This window comes from Dendropsophus ebraccatus, chromosome 7 (genome assembly GCF_027789765.1).
Source record: "Dendropsophus ebraccatus isolate aDenEbr1 chromosome 7, aDenEbr1.pat, whole genome shotgun sequence".
Taxonomy (NCBI): Eukaryota; Metazoa; Chordata; class Amphibia; order Anura; family Hylidae; genus Dendropsophus; species Dendropsophus ebraccatus.
The window spans coordinates 70,496,799-70,522,059 of NC_091460.1; the positions used below are offsets into that span (position 1 = coordinate 70,496,799).

The following is a 25,261-nucleotide window of genomic DNA, read 5'->3' on the forward strand; positions in this document are numbered from 1 at the left end:
TGAACACTGCCTAATGATCTATGGGATCCCGGCCAGAGCGTATACACATCGTATACGCTCCGGCCGGGATACCGTGCGGCACCGCAAATAACTGACATGTCAGTTTTCTGCGGCCGCAATTCAGTGAATTGCAGCCATAGGAAACCCTGTCAATTCACACAATGAAGCGAGCGGCCGAGATGATCCGGGCAGAGACCGGCCATTCCGTGACCCGGCCGGGTCATGAAACGGCCGGTCTAATACGATGTGTGGACATAGTCTTAGGTTGGATTCACATGTAGTTTGATTGTCAGTATTTTAATCCAAACAGGAGTGGGTCGAATACAGAGAAAAAGATGTAAATCTTTCCATTTCAGTTCTTATGATTTTGTCTAAAAGCACTGATCAAAATACTATGGGTGAACTTAGCTTTAGATTTTGGGTCTGTAATTCCGAAGCAATATTATTGTGTCTGAAAAATAAATAATGTTTTCCCATTAATATGATTAATATGTCTATATATCAGTATAATTATAAACTAAGCTGAATGATGAAAAGCTTTGATGCCAGTAATAACAGGCAATAACTATTAACCCCACCCTCAGCGTAACGTTCATCTCAGACTTTGGAATAACTTTAGAACAGTTTGCATTAATTTACTGTAACTTCAAAACTTTGGGAAAAAAATCATCTGAAATCTTGCCAATGCTGTCAAATAAAGTGTGTGTTAATAGCATTAGTTAATAAATGATAGATTGCAAGACTGATACTGAATGCTTAGAAGGTTGTTTCCTTAAAAAACAGATTGAACTTAGGTGAGAGGCCTTTAGTATTTTATAAAATTGTAAAATGAACAATGTAGAGTGCTTCTTGGCCTTTTGGCTAAGATCAAGTGTAGTATCTATTTATATTGGTTTAATATCTCATTTGTCCCTTATCTGGGCACCATAGATTTAATAGAGTTTCTAGAACAGGGAGATGGAAAAAGAGCTTGCTCTGTCCTCTTCAGGCATTGACCTGGTACTGCAGTGCCTCCAGGTTCAGTGCACAAAAAAATGCTGGATTGGACAGTGGCCCCCATACACATTGGATTTAAGGGGTTGACCACCTTATAGTCAGTGTACAGCAGTCATGTCAAACTCTGGCCCGCGGGCCAAATCTGGCCCTCGGTACCACTATTTTTGGCCCGCCAGGCATTTCAGAGTTTTAAATACATCTGGCCTGCCAAGGCTACTATATAAGAGACTATGGGGAGGGCTGGCTACCATATGAGACTATTGGGGAGGGCTAGCTAATATATAAGAGACTATGGGGAGGGCTGCCTGCTATATAAGAGACTATGGGGAGGGCTAGCTAATATATAAGAGACTATGGGGAGGACTGGCTACTATATGAGACTACTTGGGAGGGCTGGCTTCCATATAAGAGACTATGGGAGAGGGCTGGCTACTATATAAGAGACTATGGGGAGGGCTGGCTACTATATGGGACACTTGGGGAGCTGGCTACTATTTGGGCACTATTGGAAAGGCTGGTTAATATGTGGGGCAATTTTGGGGGGATTGGCTATTAAATGGGTTGGGGTTTAATCATGTCATAGCAATTTATCATGTAATGTCATTTATCATAGTGCACAGGGCTGGGAGACTTACATCACTGACAGTGCCAGGAACACTGCATGCTGCTCTGACAGTGCCAGCACTGTTGCACTCGCACCTCAATAATTATCAAGGTGGCCCGCGACTTTGTCCAACTTTTTAATTTTGGCCCACTGTGTATTTGAGTTTGACACCCCTGGTGTACAGTATTAGTAAGTGTACTTACTGCACTTACTGACAGCAACTCCCTGTGTACTTCATACTGATATCAGACACCCCTTCTTTAGGCTCTGCCATCCTGCTCAGTATGCTGAAGGCGATATTGCCCATAAGGTGGCCGAACATGGAGAATGATTTAAGCATGCCCTTCCCCCTTTGTCCTCAACTGAGACTGTATATGTCTATGGAGGAAACAGGGAGAGAGGCATAGTCACATGGTCCTCTATGCTCCGCCATTTTATGGACAATATCACCATAAACATACATAGCAGGGCAGCAGAGCCTGGAGGAGGGGAGCCTGATATCAGTGCCGTGAGGTTTACAGGAAGCTGCGGTCAGTATATATAGTGAGTACACTTACTAGTATTTCACTGAACCATTTTACTACACAGTGGCCAACCCCTTTAAAGTTGATTTCAAACTAAAGAATCTGTGCAATTTAATGATGAATGACTGTCCATCAAAGACAGGCTGTTACCATCTGGCTTTATTAAACATTTTTGAACCTAAAGTCGGAAGAAAGATGTTTCCTCTTCAGAAAAGATCCTTCATCCACAAACTTTCAAGAAAGAATGTTCTTACATTCACATTCAGGTTCCCAGAAAGACTGTTTCAACAACTGTAAGGGCCAGCAGAGTCCATACATCTAAGGTGTATGGCCACCTTCAAGTGTACCTGTCATTTGCAAAACCTTTTAGAATATCACAGAGACATGTCACAAATGTCTGTAAATGATATGGACGCTTTAAGAGTAATAATGTGATTAATGACCTTTTCATGAGTTATGGATCAGTAAATAGTTACTGTGGTTTGGCAACCTAGTTTATTCTACCAAACACAGCTGCCAAAAATAAGAATACAGTTGGCAGAGAACCAATGGTTAGAAATGGAGACTGGATGTTCACTATCTGTTTGCATAGGTTTATGTCCACACTCCAAAAACATACTAACAGGTTATTGTCTGTCCAAGATAGGAACGTAACAACGCAAGACCCATTCAAGAGAGAAATGTAAATGACAACAATTCGTACAGCACTGTGGATTATGCAACATAACTAAATGAATATGGGTTTGTAAACATACCTGTATATTTACACCCAGCTGCCATTGATTGCATTATAAAAAAAATTGTATAAAAACCACCTCCCCCAGCAATGTAGGTGCAACACGCTTCTCTACTAACTAGTCAAATCTTTATATGATCAGGTTTCCTTGTCTGAGCAGCCTAGTTATTATTTGGCCACTATTATATGATAACCCAAGCTAGCCATAATAGATGTATAATAATACAAGTACTGCCAAGTGAAAGGAAATAACAATGTTACCCAAGATGACATTGAGACTGAGGACATATATCAACACATTTCACTAGTTCTAAAGAAAAAAAAAAAACTCGAACAGGAAAATGTCTAAGAGTATTTGTGAAAAATACATCTATGTATCTTGTTATATGATTGACACGACTCTGTACAGAAAGTACTTTGTGAACTGTGCTTTCCGCTAGGTGAATACTTTATACCCTTGCGTTTAAATCATGTTTATTCTTAAAACTACTGCTTCCTAATGCACTAGAATTACTCATTTCTTATGTACAAGTGTTCTTTTCAGGGTTTTCCCTGCTGCTAGTCTATGCACATATGCTTTCTGTCACTATCACCTGTTTGTAATGTAGGTTGTAATGGTTTGAGGAAAAACTATTAATAAAACAATTAATTAAACACTATTCATTACATTATAGTATAACATTACCAAGGTGATCAAAGGACAAAAGGCTACAGTTTTACAGACATAATAAACAGCGTGATGTCATCATGCATAGTAATAGCAATAGCTGGAAACAGTCCTCTGGACCATATAATCATGTATTTATAGCTGCAGAAACAATTCTGTAGTGATTGGTCCCCTTTAAGAAATTTTTAAGATGAAGGGGAAATCAAGTGCTGAACACCCTGCCCTGTTACTGTCCTCCTTCATTACCTGGCAGCAGTGAATAAACAGAATATGTGCATTTGCACTAAGGCACCTTTTTCAAAAATATTCTGGGAATGCACTTCTTTAGCTTCACCACTGGTCATCCAAGGAATGTTATAAAATTGATTCAGGAGGAAATCATTTAAGGTTGAAGCATCACAGCAGAAGCCAAACACCAAAGATTATGCTGTTTGACTAATAACAGCAATGAAATACTGGGTGCAAATATGGTACATGTAACTCCACATGAGAATTTTAGACGTGGCTTTCATTGTTTGTACTGTATTTCATTCCACTATAGTAAACAAAAACAATATAGGGATATTGCACATAGAAATTCTAATTCAATTTAATAAAGCACTCTTATTAAAAAAAAATTGTATGTCATAGAGCAATATCACAAGTTTTGATTGGTCCCCTTTGGTATGGCAGAACAGCACACGTCCAGCAGGACACATATGATGACATAATTTCATCACGTTCTGCCTGTAGGAGAAGACTTGTGCTACTCCAGTACAGACAGCAGATGAGGACATGGGCAGTGCTAGAGCAGAGGTAAGGTGAGTGGAATTTTTATTTTTATTATTTTATTTACTTGATATGGACGCTCTAGGGACATCCTGGGGGGAGGGGGTTAACTACAGTATTGGGGGAAGAAATCATCTACTTCATTGGGAATGTGGTATATCTACTGTGGACATCTACATAATGGGGATGGGAGTTACCTACTGTACCTACTGGGAGCATATTCCTACCTGAGCTGTTTTTTCTACAGATAGGGGATAATAAGATGACTGTTGAGGATCTGACTGCCAGGACTTCCACCAATCCCCAGGCAGCTGTGCTGAGCATCCCACTCATTGCAGGGAAAATGTGTCCCTGTTCTTGGGATTAGGATTGGTGGCCAAGCTCAATTTAGATCGGAATATCTATCTACCTAATTGGTGGGAGGTTAAAGTGCACCTGTCATTATGTTTCCTCTTCTGATCAGCGTGAAGTCGCTCCTGCCACTGGAAGTTCAGGTTACTATAAATATGAACACATATGGTCATGCAAGAGGCCTATTGAACCAGAATAGAGATTATAAACAGTGCGGTCGTACAGTAATTAACCAAACTTCCAACTGCGAGAGCCATTTAATAACAGGTATGCTTGCAACTCTCTTACATTTGTGGGTCATGAGGGGGAACAATACTTTGCCTTGCCCAGGGTGCTGCCAACCCACGCTACGTCATAAGACTAGGATATGCCAAAAAGTTTGTAAAAGTGATATGTACATAAGGCCCTATGGACAAGCCTGTCAACTCTCTGGGCCAAAAGATCTAGGCAAAAAGTGTTTCTATTGGATATGCTCCAACTCTTAATTGGTTTCTGAAAATTTTCTCTATATGTTAAAGGGGGTTTCTGGCCCCTTGACAAAATTGCTCTAGGGTAGGTTAGGAGAGGGAAAGAAAAAAAATATCCTTCTGGTGTGCAATATGTAATATAAATATATATGTACATATTAGTTTATTAAAGGCAACTACAAGCCCTGTACTAGAGACATTTCCAGCTTCGGCGATCACTGTGATTCAGGAACAGCACTACCGTTTAATCCCACAGAACCCACCAGCACGCCAGGAACCTGGATAGGAATTCAGCTGTGTAAAGATATGTGTTTAAGGATTTTATGTAACTTCTTATACAGAATGAATGTAAAGTTAGCGTGTTCTTTGTAATTCTAGAATTCTGAGGTCAAAGTAAATGGAGAGAACATTAAACTGTAATTAGTAACCCCACACTAAGTGCTTAAATTTTAAAACAAACATTCACAAACCACTCTTGGCACCTCTAGCATATAATTCCTTCATAGGACTATGGTACTAAGCTGAATGCCTAGGTTTAAACATAATATCCCATTGCAAAAAATCAGCATTTAAAGCCATGGTCAGAGAGCAACGACATGCAAAACTTGATAGAGTGCCTGTGCATGACTTGTATGTGCTTGGCTGAGCAGGAATCTAAATCATGGAAGACATATATATTAATCAGTGGCCCGCAGTGTATTGGCAATGCCATACTGAAATGGTTTACACAGGGTATAATCAGCACTCACAAAATGTTTTCATAGACCAGGAAAACCATGATTCAGTCTGGCAAAAGTCTAGATATCACACAGTTAAGGTTGGGTTCACACTACATACTTGGCCTTTGTATATTGTATAAGTGTAAACAGCCCTAGACATATACAGAAAATGGAGACTGTGACTGATGCCTAACAGTGACATCAACCATCTTTAAACTAATATGGTTTCCAAATAATGGATTGTGGCCTTTTTATGATGTGGCAACAAGAAGGATGACAGTGTTAGTCAGCCATTAACATATATGGCACCCATAGGCTATACTTGCATCCATTTAATAGATACATAATGAAAAGCTATTGAATAGTTCATGAGTTCATACCGAATGCTTGTGACATCTGCCATACAATGTCACTCAATGGCTAAGATGGTATCTGCTTAATAGATTTGATATTTTTTACAGGATCCAGTTTTTGGAAATCATCAGTGTGACAAATAATAATAATAATAATAATAATAATAATAATAATAATAATAATACACATTTAAAAAATCATACATTGTGATTTTCTGGATTTTTTTTAAAAATAGGCTCTGTCTCTTACAGTTGAAGTGTACCTACGATAAAAACTACACACCTCTACATTATTTGCGGGTGGAAAAACTTGCTAAATCAGCAGTGTATCAAATACTTATTACTCCCACTGTGTGTGTGTGTGTATATATATATATATATATATATATATATATATATATATATATATACATAATCTTATCTCTACATCGCTTGCCATTACTCACACCAATGGGAGCTCACAATCTTAATTCTAAGACTTCTGAGGTGGAGGCCCACTGTCAGGGACCTGTAGTATCTTTAGTTATAACATACTTGCTGGTACAGTGGCATCTCAATACCTTATGTATACTGTATGGCATAGCCATTATTTAGCATAACAGGAACTATGCAATTTAGTTTTTACGTGATTTCGGGATACAGTATTCCTGATAGTAGAAAAACTGTGTTAACAACTAATAAAAAACGTCCGCTACCTCTGCGGTGATAACGTCTTTTATTCGATACATTGTGTGCATTGGACGTCAGGCTTTCCATTGACTTAATAAATTGCATAGCAGTCACTTTAAATAGGGAAAGCGGCTGCCTTTTCTCTATTTTTGACGTTGTGTGAACATAGCCTAAATATGTGTATTTTATGGGATGACTTCTTTGTAGATAATGTGATCATATGGTGTGGTGTCATGTGGTGTCACTGGTGGGATTCAAACCGCAGACCCTGGTTCTACAATTCAGAGCCTGTGTTGAATAAAAGGGAACTAATATGGGAGTCAGCTTCAACTACAATACTGGTTTAACACATAGTAATGTTTGTCAAAGGAGAAGCTATGTGAAATAAAGCTTTGCAGATTTCCTTGTAAACTCAATGGCTTTAGCAAAGAAATCTAATCTAACTCTGCAAGCTGCTGCCGGCGTGTGACTATAAGGGTTTTGTAGATAAAACAATAATAATAATCAGTGAAAGATATAGTTAGCTAGGAATATACCTATAATGCTATAGTGGAAGGAAATGGCATTCTAGTCTCTGTAGCACCAAGAACACATCATGGTACCTTAAGAATCATTACACAAATGCACTCACACCCAAAAAACTTGGGAATTGCCTCCCGAGTGAACAATCCATGGAATTAACAAGTGAGCAGCCAAATGCAACCAACCCTGCTTTGTATCTGGGGAAGAGTTCTGTCTACTTAGCAGGGACAGTAAATCCTAAAATCCCAGCCAAAACCCTCTATTAACGTACAAAGGATAGAGAAAAGGGAGCGTTAATCTGATATTGATTAAAATTTTGGCTTCGTTGCACTTGTAAGTGAATAAAAGAAAATTTAAATGCTCCACAAAACCAGAGACCCTATTTAACATGCAGTCAGTGGGTACATGGCTAAATTAAGGCTTAGACTGGTGATTCAATACGAAAACTATGTTGGCTCCCAGCTTTGCCTGCCTGGCTCTTGAATTTACAGGACTGTACTTTGCCCGATTACGTTTTAACCCTAGAGCTGCAAAATATGGATGTATCATGCCTGACTCTAAAGCTGTAGTATCACTATACAGCTACGATATGGAATATAATATACAGTGGTACTTTGGTTTAATAGTAATTTGGATTGAGAGCGCTTTGCAAGAGCTCAGAGTTTTTTAAAATTGTGATTTGGTTTAAGAGCATTGCTTTGGTTTATGAGCTCCCTGTACTGGGGTGGAGGGGGAGTGGAGGAGGGGCATGGTCTGTATAACGGGGTTTACAGCACTGTATTCTGACCCAGGAAGTCTCCCTCACCTTCCAAATCATGGCAGATCCACTTAAGGCTATGCACGCCACAGTTGAAAAGTGGTGAAAAATAAGGTGGTCCAGGAGCAACATATATCCCCCTATCCATAGGATAGGAAATAAGATTGATCACAGGATGGATTCCGATGCTTGACGAAGTGGAGTATATACACGAAACGTCGCAGAATCCGGCGTCTGCCTCCGCAACGCTGATCACCTTCAAGAGGATGACAGCGCTCTTATTGAGCCCCCAAAAGATTTTGTCTCTCACACAGCATCTGGACTTTGAGCACTAGTGTTGGGTGAATATACCTTTGTGCATTTGTATCCTCTAATATATTTTTTGGATAAAGAAAATTGGAGCATATATTTTCTTGTGTGTACTTTTCATTCATCGGACTCCTCCTGGGCCATCAATTATCCGGAGAACGGAGCTCAAGTCTTTTTTTATTTTTAGAATGGTCATGTTTTTATCATTTATTAGCTTTTTTTTTTTTAGAAAATGAATGGTGTGACTAAGCACATGCAACCGCTGCTCCATTCCAATGCGAGACTTATGGCTCTGTTCTCCAGATCAAGGATGGCTCCAATGATCAGACCTGCCACAACCAAACGCTCATCCACTATCCTATAAATAGGTTTTAAGTGTTATAGGCTTGAATATCCCTTTAAAATATACATACCAAGGGATTAGTAATTATACAGAGATCCTAAGAGAAAACATATATTTATGGTATTGCTAAAACATTGCTGAAATCTAGTGGCCTGAAGGAAAGGTGCAGAGCACAGTAAAGAATTGGGTAACACATATTTAGCAGAACAGCCTGAAGGATGGATACAATGTAGAGTAGAAGTAAATGCAGACAAAGAACAGGAAAAATCTAGCAAAGACCGTTTATAAGTGCACAGGACAAGGGTAAGTCACAGTATTTAAGTTTGGATTTTTACATGGACTGAAGTAAGCCTAAAAAAGAAGCAAGTTAGCTTCCATTAGCCATGAATATTAGCCATTTTCTTTTAAGGTAACTCTAAGGGCAATAAGGCAGCCCCCAGAGTCAGGTGTAACAGGGAAACACAAATCCTTCACAGTGAAACAAAAAACAACCAATGGTCAATTCTGAGAAAAGCAACATATAATACAACATGCATAAGCGTTGAAGAGCCATTTGAGGCAGGTAATTGGTATTGCTAACACCTACACAGGTCCGTGGAGGAAATGGGTACCTGTAGGTAAGAAAACGTATTTAATCTATTTCTTATAAAGTTGTAGAAAATTTTCAAGAATATTTCAAATAAACCACACCCTAAAAAGCTAACAGAAGTACAGAAGTGCTAACAGCAGAAAGTGGATACAATGAATAGTCCAGGCAACGGTCTTTTTAGAGTTTACATTATCAAAAGTACAAAAAAAAAAAATAAATCAGCTCACCACTATGGAATCATGACACACTCCATCACATAAGGGTTTAACTGTAGATTTAAGCACATGAGACACCAGCCGGCAAAAATACCAGTTTAATGAAGACCATAGAGTTGAAAATTCTCTGATCTCACAAATATATTTAATGCATAATCAATTTCTTTATACCGAAAAACTGACACATTGATGCATCTAAAAAAAACTGTAGAATTTCAGATGCATTTTTAACTTTAAAAGGTCTTAGTTTTAGTAAAGGCAGTACATAATGTGGGCGAAGGGCAGTGTTGGGCAATAGCAATACATGCTAGGCATTTTCAGTATATCCATTTTTCCAGTCTACTTTAGGTAGTATCGCTTTACAGGAGAAGTCCGGCCTCAGGGTTTTATTTTTTTAATTGCCAGGGCAAGGGGGGGGGGGGGACAACAAATGGCACTAACTTACCTCTCCCAGTCATCTAACAGACCATGTGACCCCCGCTGTGCTGCCGACTTCATGACCCAGCTGATGGACTGGCCGCTCAGCCAGTCAGTGACTTGGGCAGGACACCACTCCAGGTACTGATTGGCTTAGCTGTCAGTCCATCAGCCAAGGTGGGCATTCTCCCCCAAGTTGCGACGTCATCACAACTCGAGGGTAAATGCCTTCCGGGAAGCCAGTCAGATGGCAGATTGCGGGTATGGGTAGAGGTAAGTTAGTGCCGATTGTTGTTTTTCCTCCGTAGCCTGTCATTAAAAAATTAAAGAAAGAAAAAAAACACACAAGGCCAGACTTCTCCTTTAAGTGTACAATGTGAAGATGTTTTTGCTTTGAGCTCCTCAATTTCAGCTTTCTTTATTATTTGGGCATCAATAAAGCACATAAGATGCCGTAGAACATGTCTAAACATTGCATTTCACATATTTCTGCATCTTCCATACAGCTTCACTTTTCTTGTAAGGTCATATATAAAAGGAATGATGTGAAGCTGAGAACATATTGCAAATTATTCAGGGTGAAAGAAAATAAACTGTAACACGTTAACATACTGAGTGGGAAATGATAATAGCTTGTGGGTGGAGATGTCTATAATTCCCTGAATAAGCTTTTCCTCTGCACTGGTACATATATCTATTAAATGGTTATATATTGCATTAGAACTTCCAACATTTTATAACATGATCCAGAGTACCTGATATTACATGTATTCACAGCACATACAAAACAGTGAACAAAGTACTGCACTAAAACAAAGCTTCAAAGCTGTTCTATAACATATAGAGTGCATTGTGTTAGAGTCAACTGGAGTCAATTAATGATTTCATTTATACAAGTCAAAAGAAGAAATCAGAACTCTTCCTGCTGGTTTAAGTATAGATTTATAGATACATGCGTAGGTATTCTTTAAAGGGGATCTGTCTTCTGGTCTATGCGGTGTTATTTTAGGTAACAGAAATCCTGATTCCCATGATGTAGTCGTATTTTACAAGAAGCAGATCTAACAAAATCAGGGTTTATCTGGTAAATAGCAAGTCAAGTGCACTAGTCCATGTAGTGATGTGTGTGTGCACTCAGAAGTTGTATGGTAGGCTGTTGTAGGAAGCACATGTTATCTAACTCTAGATGCCAGGACTGCTAATGAACCTGGCACATAAGTGGAATCTACTAGATATGGAGTGGGTTCAGATCCTACTCCAAACTTCCCCATCCGACATTTGTCAAATGTCGGGATGTGTTTAAACTAGAGATGATTGGACCTTAAGCATGCTCGGGTTCATCCCAATCCAAACTCTCTGCATTTGATTACCGGTGGCTGAAGACATTGGATGCAGCCCTAGGGCTGACTAGAAAACAAAAAAACAACCTATGGCTCTTGGCTATATCCATGTTTTCCAGGTTTCCAGCTGTTCAACGTCTTCAGCCACTAGTATTCAAATGCAAAGGGGAGGCTGGTGGGCCATATGCTGCATGTTGGGAGGTGCTGTTGCCACAGCCAGGGTATTTAAATATAGAACTATGGCAGCAAACTGAACCTTGGCCTAGGTGAAAGAATAACTTGTGTGCAAAAGTACAACAGAGACACCATCACGTGTTTCTCAACTTCAGTGAGCTAGCCAGATATTCTACCGGTAAGGAACAACCAAGCCGGGGGGGCCTCCGGTCAAGGTAACCACCTTCCAACAAGCCACAATCAAAAAATGACTGGACTTGAAAAATACCTCAGCAAGGTATCCATCCACAGACAGCTGTTTTGGGGTATTTGGCCCTCATCAGTGTGGAGCAGGATTCTGGCTAGTAGGAGCAATGCTGAGTAAGTGCATTAAAGAGAATGATGGTTCATGAGGTCAACCATCATTCTCTTGAAAGAATACTTTGTACTACACACATACCACAAAAACTAAATGTTAAGTGAGAAATATGGTAGGTTACAACAACAAACCCAGAAGAGGGAACATAGATTCCAGTCAAATATTACAGATTCACGTTCACAAGATTATGTTTACACATTCCTTTACAAATACTTAAATATGATATCATTGCCGTCGATTGCAGTGGGTCTTGATAGACAACCAAAAACAATGTCCTCCCTTACTTTACATGGCATTCATAGCTCATGTAAGCAAACAGGAGAAAAGACTATATGTAACTTCTTCGTATACCAACATGTTGGTACTCTATTGACAAGCTGTTATTATAAGAATTTGTATAATGCATTAGTAAAGTCAACTCAGGATGCCCACAATACCATGAAAAAAGCCTGAACGGAGCACAAAACAGCACGTTTCTTAAGAAATCCTGGAGGATTAGTAGCCACCTGCACATTCTCAGTAACCTCCACTGAGGACAATATTTGAAATCCTTGGATTTGCAGTAAACCACAGCCCATATATAGTTTCTTGTAAAAACAGCTTGAGAAGTTGGACATAAAGTCAGAAGTGCCCATAAAAAAAAAAGCAAAAACATTTATAAGAGGAAGTTGAGATCTCAAAACATACATGGTCTATGGCGTGGTTCCCATTTTCTGCAGCTTTGTTTAAAATGAAAACAATTCCCACGTAACATCTATGAACTATTCAGGCCAAGTAGCACGAGGCAATATTAACATGCGTTCTCCGTGCTTGAGCACCTAGGTCATTGGTAGTCGTAAATTGCATTTGGGTAATATGTGACCAAATCGTGCCATACTATTTACTAGCCCTGCAGTCATGTGTTACACTCATGGCCCATCTCCTGCTGTCTGTAGGATAGGGAGAAGAAAGTTACTCTTCATTACAGGATCAGACAACACAAAGGCTTTATTGCTATTTTGTTTCAGCTATTTAGAAACCAAAATTCGCATCACAGCCTAAAAGTCATTGGTAGGGTAAACTGGATGTTGAGTTTACATATAAGTCAGTACTGGAAAAAACATCCCAGATGCTGGAAATGAATGGAAAACATTATACTAACATTATGCAAATTGTGCCATTGACCACATCATTTTCATGAATTCAATCATCTTGCTTATTATTATTCCTTTTAAAGAAGTACGATGAATGCAGTATAACTTATTTAGGTCAGTCAGTAAACTTGTACATGTAGTAGGGATGGTCCGAACCTGCCGAGGTTCGGGTTCGTACGAACCCGGACTCTCGCAATGATTCCCGCTGCCATAAGCCATAGGCCATAGGCTGTATCCCAGTTTTCCAGGCGGTCTTCCCGCTTTATCCACCCTCTCCATGGAGGTTTAAAACAGCGGGAATCATTGCCAAGAGTCCGGGTTTGTACGAACCCGAACCTCGGCAGGTTCGGGCCATCCCTAACATGTAGTTAAAAGGGTACTCTGAGCATTCTTTTTTTTTTTTGTTATATTGCTGGGGCTGCATAAAAATAATAAACAACCTACTCTCACCTACCGTGCTCCCCTGGGGTCCCCCTGAGGCAACTTTGGGTCCCCCACTGAGCTTTCTGGGCACTATTTTCCGCTGTCAGTCAGTGACTGGCTGAGTGGGCTTTTACTGCCTAGACAAGTATGTCTTGAAAGTAGTGGCCAAAGCATTTAGTGGGGGATTCAAGACAGAATCAAGACTCTGTGGATGAGGTAGATGCTCAGGGTACCCCTTTAATCCAATACTGCAATGACAGCACTAATGTGAACTGTGACTTTATCCACACCAATGTTCGGAATACAACGGCTTTCTCTACCATGCTTTGAGAAGGCATTGCTAAAACATTGTAGGAGGTGTGGGTAAAGTCACACTTCACATTAGTTCTGTCTCTACTTACTTACTGTAAGGCTATGATCACACAAGGTTTTTTCCTCTCTGTTTTTGAAAAGAAAAAAATTACGTCTGTCATTTCGCTGTTTGGCCTCCAACAGTGCAATAACAGCTGTTGGTACATTATTCTAGTTTAGGTGGACTGATCGGCCTTTGGCTGTGTCTTTAAAAGTCCATTGAATTTAATAGTAGAAACGGTGAAAGGGCGGTGAAAAAAAAAAACCTGTGTGTAAACAACTATAAAATAACGTCCACTGTTTGCAAAAGACATATGAAAATATTTGTCATGATCATTATTTTGATGTCCGCGCAGACAACAGCCCTCATTTTATACACTGTGCGCATTGGACGTCAATTAAATAGCAGCAAAAACGGTGGCCGACGCCTTTTTCCATTTTTGAACGCGGTGTGAACACAGCCTATATGTTCAAACTTTTTTGTGCCCATATTTTGAACCATAAAAAAGTATATAATGCAGCCATTTTATTTATTTATTTTTTTAATTGCCAAAAAACAGTCATAATTGTCCTACTAAGTTCTATTAAATGCGAAAATGCCTGTTATGCTCAACAACTGTTAGATAGTAAACTCCTATTAATTAGTAAAATTATTTGCCCTTTTTTTCAGCCTTATACAGCTCTACAGGTCACAGAACGGCCAGTGTCAGAAAAGATCATCCCGGCCAGTACTGCATTACCAGATGGATGATCTTTACCGCAATTTGGATGTGGGCCCAAAATGTCCCAAACACAGCCATATTAGAGCACTAAAATGATGGCATAAAAAAACGATGTATGAACATTAAAGCTTTCTTGCAGTGACAGGGTGTTTATTCACATCTATTCAGGTGATAAGGGCGAGAGTTTTCTATAGCACCAGAAGCTTCTCAGCTACTCCCCTTAGTATCTATTCTGTGTGGTACACATTACAGACACTGCCATAATCCCTACTTCACCCCCAGGAGAGCTCCTAAACAAATTATACATGAAAAGTTCTCCGTTGATCAATATAAAGCCAGTTCACATTTCAACATCATTGGCTCTTTGTTTCCTGCTGAATACATGCACACATTTAATTCTAGAAATTTGATTTCATTCCCAAGGCTAGAATATCAGTTACAGGGCTATTGAGCCAGTAAAAGTGCTTGCATAGCATGACCACAAACAAAGTGAACAAAACCACTTAGAAATACATCACACTAACAATGGACTATTCAAGCTGTGTTAGTGCAGTAACTCCTAAATGGGAACTCCACCCTTAGCAGTGTTATGCCCTGTGAAACTGACCGTGAGTTTGTGTCACTTTCTTGGGTGGGGAAAGTAAGCAGCAGTTAGTTATCGGTGGATGGAAATGAATGCGAACTGATGTAAGGAGAGATCATGGCCACTGCCTACACCTTCTCTGGTCTTCTTTATGTTTGACAGGATAAGGAAATGTGGCCTTGCATTAAATGCTCGGCAAAAGTCTCTATTGTTTTCCCTATCTTCCAATAAGATGTGTACAACCATTGGGCAAGAAATGATTGCCTCCTGTAAGTCAGTGTACAGAAACAGATATGGGGTGTTCATGCTTCAGAGTTCCATGGTGCAGAATAGTGAGACTTCTGCTCTACTAAATGGGAGCTATATGACCTTTACAAAAGTTAAAGGGGTGTTCCACTCAAACATAACTTTTTATGTGTTGCTGCCCATGGTGAGACTAACAACTCATTCCATACTTGTTATTATCTATTAAGTCTCCTTCTCCTAGTTCTCAGCTGCTGCTTTCTGCTGAAAACACAAAAATCTGTGTGTGAGCTTTTCTCTCTATCTCCCCCTCCTCCCCCCTCCATTCTAAAACAGCTGATGTAAACAAGTCCCTGACTGGCTTTATCTGCAACATTGTAGCTTCTTTGTAATGCTCGAAGGTGTAATCACAGTGAGTTCATTAGAAACTTGTCCTCAGAATAACCCTCCCAGCATTACAAAGAAGGTACAATGTTGCAGATAAAGCCAGTCAGAGAGGGGGGGGCGAGGGGGAGAAAGAGAGAAGGGGTCACACACAGGAGACTGTCCCGCAACATGTTGAAAGACTACAATCAACCAACATTGTGCATATTTTGTGAAAGTATTTTAGGTGAGAATACTATACGCACCTGTGCAATCATATTTTTAATATGGAGGAGGTCCAGCAACCAAAGTGTCCCATATGACAATATACAGTAAGTGAACTTACAGTAAGTTTGAGTTTGCGCAAACCCAAAACTATCTGCATTTTACTCCCTGTGGCAGGAGAAGATGGATGCAGCCCGAGGACTGCCTGGTAAACATGGATACAACCTATGGCTATATGAGCCAAAATTTACTGTAAGTTCGCTCATCTCTAAACAATATCATTGTCTATCACCTTTACTATCACATGACTGTTCATTACCCCAGTGTTGTGACATCACATCATTATCATCCCTATACTATAAGGTTTGTGTTCCTTTGCTATTAACAGTGACATCACAATGTTATGGTATTATGGTTTAGTGACATTGTATCATTCTGTGGCATCGTTCTGCAAATTTTTTCACACTGACATTACAATTCTTTAGGTGGACAGCAGCATCCAACTAAGCATAGAATGAAGTCTATGGGACAAGCGGAGATTTAAGCGGGAGTGAAGGGTGGAATCCACAGGAAGTTCTCTGCGCGGATTCTGTAGTGTGAACATACCCTAATAATAAGGACGGTAAGAAAAGAGCAACTGTGTGTGAACAACTAAAAAATAACATCCATTGTTTGCAAAAGACGTCTAAAAATAAATTGTCATGATCATTATTTTGACGTCTACGCAAATCAAGGCCATCATTTTATACACTGTGTGCATTGCACGTCCGTCATTCCATTGAATTCTATGCATTCTATTGAGGTCAATTACAATTCGTTAATAACAAACGTTATTTTAATAGAAAAAGCTTCCGCCTTGTCTCTTATTATTTTTATTTTTTTTCACTTAGTGTGAATATAGCCTTTAGTTTTCATCAAAAGGAATAAATAGTAGTAGGACAAATATTTTCCTCCATGGGTACAGAGTTATATATCTCACATGCCTTTGTGCAGGTAATATATTAAAGGGGTTATCCAGTGCTAAAAAAAACAATTTCTTTCCGAGACAACATGACTCTTGTCTCCAGGAGCGGTTTGCAATTAAGCTCCATTCACTGCAATAGAACTGAGCAGCAAAACCCCGCCCAAGCTGGAGACAAGAGTGGGACTGTCTCTGGAAGAAAGTGGCCATGTTTGTGTAGTGCTGGATAACCCCTTTAATTAACATATCACAAGCAGAAGCCATTCTCTTTACAAGTACAGAGCATATCTATAAACACCAAGGCAGCTTCACACGTTCATCAAATGTGTGGGATTCAAAATCTACAGTTATTTATTAACTCATCAGCCTGTAATGCAATGAGCATAGGCAATGTCTGACCTGGTTTAACCCCTGTTCATTGGCCCATTTGATCTGGTTAATATTTTTGATTTAGAATAAATTCTCCCAAGTTTATTTAACGTCTCTATAATTTAAATCAGTAACTCTTTGGACCATTAAGTAAGAAGAGGAAATCATTAAATAGCAAAAGTTATACAGAAAAACACTATGGAAACCAGGGAGTAGTGTTCCAAAGCATAAGCATAATTGCATATACGACAATTCCACCATGGATGTTGACTAGAGATGAGCAAATTTGCCAAAAGTTTGGGTTTGCCTAAACCTGAACAATCTGCATTAGGATTTTGCTGCCTAGAGAAGGTGGATGCAGCCAGAGGACTGCCTGGAAAACATGGATACAGCTATAGACAGTCCTCAGGCTGCATCTTCCTTGGCAGTAGGATTCACATGCCAATCATTTGGGTTCGTGCAAACCCGAACTTTCAGCAAGTTGGCTCATCTCTAATGTTTACATTCAGCATCACAGAGAAATCTCCATACAGTAGCTATTTTATGGCAAGAGCCATCCTATAAATAAGAAGTTCACAACCATTTGCACCTTTTGAGCATTTTGCAACTTTGAGAGATATCAGAAGAAATAATGCAGTGTTACAGAACCTGTTTGCCATTGCTGGGTGTATATGTATGTAAGTCAGGACTGATGTATGTTATGGGATAATCTGTGGATGAAGTTGCTATACTGTGTGGTGGTCACTAGGTGTCACTGTTTTCTTCTATAGTGATCACAGGCTGAAGGATGCTAAAGGGGTTAATTGTACAGGTGACAGTCTGTAAGTGCTTAAAGGACAAGTGCCATGAAAAACTTTTTTCCAGTAATTGAAGCACATTACAAAGTTATATAACTCTGTAATATGCTTCAATCACCTATCTGCCTCCCTTCCCTCTCTTTCCCCCCCTCCACCCCCCAGCAGGAAGTGTAAGAAACTCACACAGACTACTGTCATCACCAGGCTCTTTTCTCAGCTTCTTCTTGTGACGATGAGTCATCCGCAGGAGGGCTGCTCTAGCTCCTGTTAAACCAGCCTCCCCCTCCCCTGCCTTGTCAGGTGACTCAGCTTGCTCAGCTCCGATTGGCTGAACAACTGCAAGCCATCTGAGTCCATGTCACTTGCTTATCTTCCCTAGTGACATGACTCCTTCACTCAGTCCACTTGGCAGCAGGAGAGAGTATGAGGGGAGGGGGGAAGGCTGCCTATGTGCTGGGAGTCAGTAGGAGAGAAGATAAGCAAGTGACATGACTCAGATGGCTTGCAGTTGTTCAGCCAATCGGAGCTGAGCAAGCTGAGTCACCTGACAAGGCAGGGGAGGGGGAGGCTGGTGTAACAGGAGCTAGAGCAGCCCTCCTACTGATAACTCATCCTCACAAGAAGAAGCTGAGAGAAGAGCTTGGTGATGACAGTAATTAGGTATCTGTGAGTTTCTTACACTTTCTGCTGGGGGGTTGAGGGGGGAAAAGACAGGGAAGGGAGGCAGATAGGTGATTGAAGCATATTACAGAGTTATATAACTTTGTAATGTGCTTCAATTACTGACAAAAAGTTTTTCATGGCACTTGTCCTTTAAGAGGAAGTTTGCCAGCCTCTTACCTTTGAGCCTATCACAGCCCTGTAAAAGTTTCCCTCCAGTTCTGACCTTCTGACTTGATTAGGTGCAAAGGTACCCCAGAGCCTGCTCTACCAATAAGAAACAAGTCACAGCCTTAACTTAGAAAAAGTCTGGTGGAGAAAGCCATGTGCTAAGTTGAATACTGCTAAACTGTTCCTTTTTTTCTACAAGTTCCTGAAAACCAGGCCATGGCCTGCTAAAGCCAAAAGTAGGTAACTACTACCACAAGCGGGGAGATTACACCTGTCCACACTGAGGGGGGGGGTGTCACACTCAAGTTTCCTCAAGTTCTACCAGTCTGAATAATGACTTATTTAAAGGCCTTGGAAAAATTGCTATGTGCCGACGTGCTTCCTGCTTAGTTTCCTTAGCTAATGTTGAGGGGCCAACTCTGCCCAAATGATCATTTCTGGGGCCTGTGCTACTGGTCCCCTCCAGGTAGTCCCCTTACCACAAGTACAAGTCTTCTACTAAAGAACCCAGAGAGTTTGCAAAACCTGAGTATTGTTTATTTACAGTCTAAATTGCTAAAGCAGGATTCACCAAAACCTCCTTAAAGGGAACTTACTGACAAACCACCCTAGCTTAACTGCAACTTGTCAATGCAGTCATTGGAAAATACTGTAGTGTATTTTTAAGATACTGCCAAGTAAACACTACTGTAGTTCAAGTTACTTTGCAGTCTGTGTGTTCCTATATTGCATCCCCACAATACAATATAATTTAATTTAGCAGGCGTGTGCTGGTACCTAGGGAGAGCTACTTCTACTCTGAGCCCCAAGATAAAATACCTTGCACCCCTGGGTCACCAAAATAAGAAATCCCAAATTTGTATGCTGATAAGTACTTCCATGTAAATCTAACTGGTAATACACCATCCTAATTGGCATCGATCAAAGGAAAGGCTGCAGTTGACATTGCATATAGTCATAATTCAGAAGTCCTTTGGCAGGCCACATATCCACATGTGGCCCACAAACCACTGACTGGGGAATACTGCTCTATATTAAAATATATATATATATATATATATATATATATATATATATATATATATATATATATATATATATATATATATACACACATCATCCACTCAGAAAAAGGCCATGGCTAGCAAAATTGAGCATGAAACACTAACAATGTTTGTGTATTATGCAATATTATATCATATAAAGCAACTCTAGACATCCATAGAGTAAGTAACAATTGTTTAGATACAGTAGATACAGCTAAGCACTTTAAAGTTCACCTTAGTAAGAACTAATTGATAAAACTATGATGATCCTGCACCAGAACCTCAGGCTCTTAAAGGATGTGTATAGTCCTTTTTTTAACTGCTTCCCGTGCACAGCGCCAGCACTGGAGGCGGGCCTGCCCACCCCCAGTGGGAGGAAACCCCGCGCCTCTATGACATGGATCCATTGATTTAAATTGGATTTAATTGGATTTTAATTGATTCTTTGGGCGGGCAGCGGAATTCGCCATCGAATATCACTGGGTCTATGGGATGGGCGGAAATTCAAGCGGAGGCCACACAGCGGAATCTGCTTCAAGTTACCGCGGATATTCCGCAGTGTGCACATACCCTTAGTTCTGAAAGGGCATCACATAGAATACAAGAGATGTCTTTCTGGCTTTTACAGGTTACATAAAGCCATGAATATTTCACGGATGTCAGTATCATAAGTTACCACCAGTAAGTTATTCTTATACACAAACAGAACAGCAGTGAAGTCGCACTCTGCAGCTGTGAAGCATGTGCTTATATGTTACCATTGCATTATGGGGGACAATGCAACTGATTTAACATATCTTGGAAGCATGCTGTGGTTTGTATACGTTCCATACTGCCTTACCTCATATATATAGTATATCACTTAGCTCTCACTTTACTAAATGCTGCAAAACAGTGACTGCTGAAAAGCCAGAAGTGTTATTGAGGTGTCAAGGGTGAGAAACGTCTCAAGTGACATTCACACAGCCAGCTTATGTAAATGATTTTTGCCTGCTAGAAAAAAAAAGCACATGTAAATATTTTCTGAGGACACGCCATAAAAGCCATTATTCACAGACCATGACAAAAATCACACAAGAAACGACTTGTCTAAAACCAATCAGAAAACATATCACTATTCAGATACTGTACAACACTGGCATTCAATCATGTTCACATATGAATGATATCCTGTAATGCTAATTTATTACTAGTCTGTATTGCTACTTAAAGGTATAATTATACTATACTATCTATAATCGCTAGACATATGTTCATGTTACAAAACACTGAATTGTTGAAAACTTTATAGTATACAGAAAACCTCATGTCATGTGTCAGGGGAGAAAAATGTTACCCGTACAAAGCAGAGTTCAGTCTTCAGCTCCTAAACAGCACTGGAACATAAAAGCTGTAAAGTGACTAGACAGACTGGAAAACACAGTGATAATAAAATGGGTGGGGCTTAGAAGGAGGGATGTGGCCAATGACGATTGGATACATTGTTTAGGATTTAATCCAGGTAAATTGTGCAAAAAAATATGGAAATGTATGCCTGCTGTTTGTAGGTTTACCTCACATGTAAACAACATAGATGTTATCATAAATCAATGGTAAAAAATGCCTATATGCCTATTTCTCGACTTGTCAGGCTCTGTTTTAATTTATAACTCCGTCTCCCAACTCATCATTCAATTTATCATTTATTCAAGAAAAAAGATGCTAAGATCTGCTTCAAGATGGATCAGCTTGCTCTAGTGTTATACCTCACCCAGCTTACACTGCTCAGTACTGCTGTATAATGTCCCCGATGCTGTTGCTGCTTCTGAGGCTATACTATTAGATAAAGAGAAGCAAGATCCTCTTCTGAGTATATGCAGAGTATGTGAATCATTATAGAATTTAGGTCCCCCCCCCCCCCCCCGCTAGCTCAGGGATAATGGAAAAGTAGAGAAGGGATCTGCACATGGTTAAAACTTGTGAAAAATGGCACCAGAAACAGCACTACTTCTAAAAAAATAGATACACATAAAAGCTTCTCCTGGAAAGTTACATAAAACAACCGGTCCACTCTAAACACAGTCCAAGATGTGCCAGTTCATGGAGCAATATGTTCAGAGGCTGAGGGATCTGCTGATTCTATGCTGTTTCCATGGCCCCTACAAAGTGGTAGTGTGTACAGATGAGTGAATCTTAAGCACGCTCGTATCCGTACCAGAGCGTGCAGCATTTGGTTACCTCTGGCTGCAAAAGTTGGATCCAACCCCAAGGCTGCCTGGAAAACATGGATACAGCCACAGGCATCCAACTTCTTCAGCCACAGGCATCCAACTTCTTCAGCCACAGGCATCCAACTTCTTCAGCCACAGGCATCCAACTTCTTCAGCCACAGGCATCCAACTTCTTCAGCCACTGTATTCAAATACTGAATGATTGGACTCAAGCATGCTCGAGTTGCGCTCATCTCTTCCTTGTAGTGATGTTTTAGTCTAATTTTTTAAAGCTATTTCATTGTTTCCTTTACATTCCAGATCTGAAAGCTATACTCTGAGGAGCAGATCTGGTTGACCTATATCCCAGTGACAGCTAAATGTTTAACTTTCCCTCAATATTACCATGCCTGGGAGGACATTGTTGAGGTTGTCCTAGAGAATTTGGCAGAATATATGTGTGCACAGCTGCTGAAACCTATTACCTGTCAGAGCCTAGAGACTAATGGAAAATGACAGCCACGTGGGTCTCTGTATCAGTTCTCCATAACAATGACATCATATAGCAAAGTACATAATGGGCAAAACAAAACCAATCCAGACCAAACCACAGATCCCGGGCAGCGTAGAGTTAAAAAGAGACTTGAGTGAAAACAGAAAGATTAGTTCTGGATCAGGACCAGCAACCTAGGAGGTAAAAGAGTTTTCCCATTAGACTGCAATATACAATGGTCTATGTTTCAACTTTCACCATTTCCAGGTGTACGGACACAGGGGTCACGTACAAAAATTCCTTCTAAAATTCTCCTCCTGTTTTGATGTGAGAAAAAGACATAAACATAAAAAGGTCTCTGCAATGAACAAGGACAGAGTTACAGATGTGGCCACGGTTGTATATTTTAAAAACTTTTTGAACCCAACATCTTTTGGGGAGTTTTAAATACAACTGATGATGTGATTTAATAGACATCAGGCAAATATAATTATCTAAACCCAGCGCCTTCCCATGGATTGCCCTCCATTAAAAATTCATCTCTCTTGGAAATGAACAGTATATAGTGTCTATATTAATAAAGGAGCACTATACAAAGTCCTATTTATAATGCATAGAATGGTATTGATCAACCAATCATATATCCTGCTGATCCTGCCAGTATGGCACTAGGAACAATGTAATAGAGGTATGAATTAGACTATGTTCACACTGCAATTGGGTGAACATATGCAGAGTGTACAACTGGCCCATAGACTAATGGTACCAGAGGGCCACACTGCCCCCACAGAAGGCTAAAGAGGGTCTGTGAGAAAAGAAATATACATAGCAGTCTCTCACCTGCTTCTTGCTTCTTTGTTTTTCTGCACTGCTGGACTAATGTGGAGTGTCTGGATTTTTGGCCAATTCTACGATTTTTGCTTTTGATAAATTAGTGACAAATGCAAAGGTCAAAGCAAATGTGACTCCATCCAAGACGTTTGGATAGAATAACTTAAAGGGGTACTCTGGAGAAAAAAAAAGAACGTTTTTAAATCAACTGGTGTGCATCTGTTACAAAATCTCAAGCCTTCCAGTGCTTATCAGCTGCTGTATGTCTTAAAGGATGCCGAGTTTTCCTCCCAGTCTTATTCCTCTATTCCAAAGGCCCACAGTGAGGAGCAAATGAGCGTTGTCAGCACTCCTTTGCTCCTCGACCCCCGCTCGCTGCCACGTGGCGGCAGCAAGCGGATGAGTGCGGGAGGGGCCGCTGGTAGCTGCCCGGGTGATCGCTAGATCGTCCGGGCAGCCCATAGAGGATAGTGTCGGTCTGCTCCCGCCACTCCTATTCCACGGAGCGACGGCACCAGATCGCTGCTATCACAGTCGTTTATTTTTCAACATGCTTGAAATACAAACGACGCACCGATCAGCTGACGTGAACAATGTCGGCTGATCCTTGCCTTCTATTCCACGGGACGATTATCGGCCATAAAGGCTGATATCGGCCGAATACAGGCGATAATCGTTCCGTGGAATAGGGCCTTTACACAGTGCTCCCTGCTGTCACCTTTGTGTAGAGCAGGAGAGGTTTTCTATGGGTTTGTTACTGCTCTGTACAGTTCCTATCACAGACAGAGCACAGCAGAAGCAGAGAGAGCTGTGTCAGACTGGAAAAACTGATTTTTTAAAAAAATATATTAGTAATTTCCAAATCTGTATAACTTCCTAATACCAGTTTTTTGGGGTTTTTTTTTATTAAAAAAAGCCACAGCATTTTTGAAGATACCACTGTCGGCTCAAACATTTGCAACAAAAAGCAGTATAATTGGAGTGATAAATTCCCCCATATACCATATAATATACACTCTTAGGCCATGTTCATATGTGGCAAAACAGCGGCCGTTTTGTGACACAGCCGTATCACAGAACAGTTGCTGTCTGAGATGTTAAAACCAGCCAATACTGCAATATCAGCCGAGTGATCATCACTTTAAGTTAACTGGAATGCGGGAACTTTAGGCTGTGCCCGCACTCCAATTAGCCATAGCACACAATGTAAAGTACAGCCGGGAGCTGTACTTTACTTTGTGTACACAGTCTATTTTGTGCAGCAGCTGTTCACTAAATAGTGAACACACAAAATTGACATATCAGTTTACTGTGCGTGCCGTTGTTCTATACACAATAGTGTGATTTTACACTGCTAATAGCAAACTGCAACAACAGCCGTTGTTTAGTCTAAAAATACAGGGGGAGATTTATCAAAGAGTGTAAAATATAGGCTGGTGCAAACTTCCCCCAGCAACCAATCACAGCTCAGCTTCCAGCTCTGGTGAAAGGAAAGAGGAGCTGTGATTGGTTGCTGTGGCCGGTTTGCACCAGTCTAAATTTTACACCCTTTGATAAATCTCCTCCCCCCCCCCCCCAGTGTGTGAACTTGGCCTTACTTTGAATTGTGGCTAAATACTCCTGACATATATTTCTGATGCATGGAGTAATTGCAGTGTGAACATGGACTCAGATTAAATAATATAACCAGCATCATTTTTTTTAAACAAGTTATAGAATTTACAGATTGCCTAAAATAAAAGATTTATTAATCACAGTTACAAATATGCCATTTCAGGAACAAGGTTGGTAAGGTAGACATTTCTGCTAATTTCAATGACAAG

At 40.2% G+C, this 25,261-nt stretch overlaps 1 protein-coding gene and 1 non-coding gene across 2 annotated transcripts in view; one reads left to right on the plus strand and one right to left on the minus strand.

The window, feature by feature from the left end:
• STOX2 (storkhead box 2) overlaps nt 1–25,261 on the minus strand; it is a 161,509-nt gene that overhangs the window by 103,103 nt on the left and 33,145 nt on the right. The window lies entirely within an intron of this gene.
• LOC138797966 (U2 spliceosomal RNA) lies at nt 842–1,033 on the plus strand. Its single transcript, XR_011364052.1, has one exon. It is a non-coding gene; the product is annotated as a U2 spliceosomal RNA (small nuclear RNA).